The 3,244-nt window shown below is 39.2% G+C and overlaps 1 non-coding gene across 1 annotated transcript; it reads right to left on the bottom strand.

The window, feature by feature from the left end:
- Positions 1-1,695: 1,695 nt before the first annotated feature.
- Positions 1,696-1,768, bottom strand: trnaf-gaa (transfer RNA phenylalanine (anticodon GAA)). The gene has a single exon. It is a non-coding gene; the product is annotated as a tRNA-Phe (tRNA).
- Between the last annotated feature and the right edge of the window lie 1,476 nt (positions 1,769-3,244).

Raw genomic sequence — 3,244 nt, 5'->3', positions numbered from 1 at the left:
AAACAGATATTGAAATGAAAATATAGTGGAAAAAAACAGATATTGAAATGAAAATATAGTGGAAAAAAACAGATATTGAAATGAAAATATAGTGAAAAAAATCAGATATTGAAATGAAAATATAGTGAAGAAAATCAGATATTGAAATGAAAATATAGTGAAAAAAACAGATATTGAAATGAAAATATAGTGAAAAAAAATCAGATATTGAAATGAAAATATAGTGAAAAAAAACAGATATTGAAATGAAAATATAGTGAAAAAAATCAGATATTGAAATGAAAATATAGTAAAAAAAAATTAGATATTGAAATGAAAATATAGTGAAAAAAATCAGATATTGAAATGAAAATATAGTAAAAAAAAATTAGATATTGAAATGAAAATATAGTGAAAAAAATCAGATATTGAAATGAAAATATAGTGAAAAAAAAACAGATATTGAAATGAAAATATAGTGGAAAAAAAATTAGTTATTAGGCTGATGGTATCCTAAGTCTGTGACCTACTGAACCAGTGTTAATGTATTCATCAATAGAGACTTCAGAGCACTTTTGTTGCTCTGGATAATAGTGTGTGCCAAATGCCAGACATCTGAATGTAAATGCTTTTTTTTCTATTACAACCGAGTGTTCGCGCCAAATATAGAGAGGGACGTGTCTGGCCTTTATTCTAAACGCAAAAATTTGGCACGAACACGCGGTTATAATAGAAAAAAAAGTTATACATTTACATGCCTGGCAACGTAAAAAAAAGTGCTCCGAAGACTCTATTAATGAATACATTAACACTGGTATCCACAGACTTAGGATGGGATCCACAGACTTAGGATACCATCAGCCTAATAACTGATTTTTTTTTGACTATACAGTATATAGTATAAGTAAAATCATGCCCAGCAAAAGCGGATCAATATAAATCGATATAAATGTTCGTCGCGACGAAACAGATAATAAAATAGTCTAACCAACGACTGAACAATAAAGTTAGCCAAATCAAAGACTGTACTCACCTGCACGGTGCCGATAGGTTGCCGAAAGGTCCGAAAGGAGACTAAATATGTGTAAATATGTCTGTCACAGCGGTAAATATATATGTCAGGATCGCGAACTAAAGTCACCTCCTTCACGCAAGTTACGTGATATCGCTTCGGCCAATGACAGATCATCCCCGCCCCAACCTCCTGCTTCGGCCAATGAGAGGTTATCCCCGCCCCAACCCACTGATTCAGCCAATGAGCGTTTTGCCCCGTTAGGACTCGCTGTTCGGATTTGTTAGGACTTGTTAGGATATCTGTTCGGATTTCCGTTAGGAATCGTTTGAAGTGTGTTAGGACTCGTTAGGACATGCTTTGCCGTCCATTCACCTCAGGGTGCGGCCACCTCGTCAGGCGGCAGGACTTCCATGGAGCCTTGTCAAAAGCAGGGGTTTTCTAATGGCATGCGGGCTAGGTAGCTGCCTTGCCAATGATTCGTACAGAGGTATTAAGGCATTAAGGCATGCAGTCACGTAAACTGAAGGGTGCAGGCTAAGCGTTCAACGAGAACCCAAGAGTTCTGTAGCATCCGAGTTTTTTTGCTCTCGACTCGGACCAGGGCTTTCAGATCTTTAGCCTGCACTATTTCCATGTTCTGTTGTTTCCAACTCTGAGGCATCAGCGGCAGAACTGTGCTGGTAGACTCCCCTGCCTACAGCTGCCGAAACCCGGGATCGAACCAGGGACCTCTAGATCTTCAGTCTAATGCTCTCCCAACTGAACTATTTCGGCACCTCTGCCAGGGCTCTCCTGTACGTGTGAGTGATCAGGTTTTTGTCGGCACGACTGCACACCATGTCCAGACCGGTGAGGCAAACTTCTTTCGAAAGCGGTAGAGCTTTTTCCTTGGCATAGACAGAAGGCATGGGAGCCTTACACCACTCAAATCCCACGCTACCCGAGGGCGCCGGTGGGGTTACGCATGCGTGGTAAGAAGATGACCGAGTCATTCGGCCAGACAAGGAGGAAGCCTGGCACGGGCACTACAAATGGTCTGCCGTGCGACTAACACGCCTTCCACTTCACCAGCTCTACAGGAGACATCTAACCATTCCCAAGGAAGGAGGGAGCTCGGCCTTGGCTGTGACTGGTCACTGACCTCCATTGGTCCCAGGTTTATGGCCCCATGGTCAACCGCCACCCCTGTAGCCATGTGGCGGAAGAGCGCTCTGCTTAAAGAAGAATAAGAAATGTGTTTGAATCCACATTTTCTAAAGGTGACTATATTATTATTATTACTATTATTTTTAAATTATTTTTTAACCAGTCTGCTCTGATAAAAATATTCAGCCTGATCTACCTAATAAAAATAATTATGTAGTTCAAGTAAGACTAGTCTTTGTATTTATTACTTAATTTTCTATATGTAAGAAATACTTCTTGCTCTTAATTTCTGCATTTCCTTAGTCATTGTTTTGGGTTTGCTCTACTTAACTTTGAGAGTTTTAAAAGTGTATTTTTATTGAAACTTAAACCTAATTTTTTTTAAAGCTTCCATATTACTTAACTTTGAGTGGACCCTACTTTATTTTCTAAATGTACTAGTCACATTTGAAAGTTACATTTACTCCCATTTTCTGGTCAGGAACTAGGCATTTCCTATGCATTACAGGTAAAATATGAATTGTGTAATTATGCATTTTGAAATGCAACTTCACCCAGCACAAGAATAAAAGGAAGGAGATTTTTTATTATATGCACACACTCATGAACAGTCAGTTCTTCCAAAATGCACTTGGTCCTGAATTTACACAACATGAAATAAAGTAAATACCAGATTTAACAAAACAACAACAACCACAGAGTAGTGCGACATGCATTGGGAGAACCTGAGAAAATGCTGTTTAACATGAACAACTGTAAAACAGGGAGCTTACTGTGACTACCTTCACTGACATCTGTATGGCTTTTAGGTTTGCAAGCTGACCTTGAGACTATGTACCTTAGAGGAAATGTTTTGTTCACACCCTGATTTTAGCACAGGGTTCTCAATTGTGGAGATCAAGGACCCCTGCCCTGCCCACTACAGATGACATAAACCAGGAGTCTTCAGTGAATCAGAAGCATGAAGACACCATCTGAGTCTCACTTCCACCATGAGAGTGAAGTGGGGAAAGACAACGTGAACAGGTATACAGAGCACTGATTAAATACAGTATATATTTATGACCCAGGTTTAGGATCTAGATGATATGTGTGGATGGGAGT

This window comes from Hemibagrus wyckioides, unplaced genomic scaffold (genome assembly GCF_019097595.1).
Source record: "Hemibagrus wyckioides isolate EC202008001 unplaced genomic scaffold, SWU_Hwy_1.0 Contig10, whole genome shotgun sequence".
NCBI lineage: Eukaryota > Metazoa > Chordata > Actinopteri > Siluriformes > Bagridae > Hemibagrus > Hemibagrus wyckioides.
The sequence above is the reverse complement of the archived record's forward strand: the minus strand, read 5'-3'. Positions and strand labels throughout refer to the sequence as shown.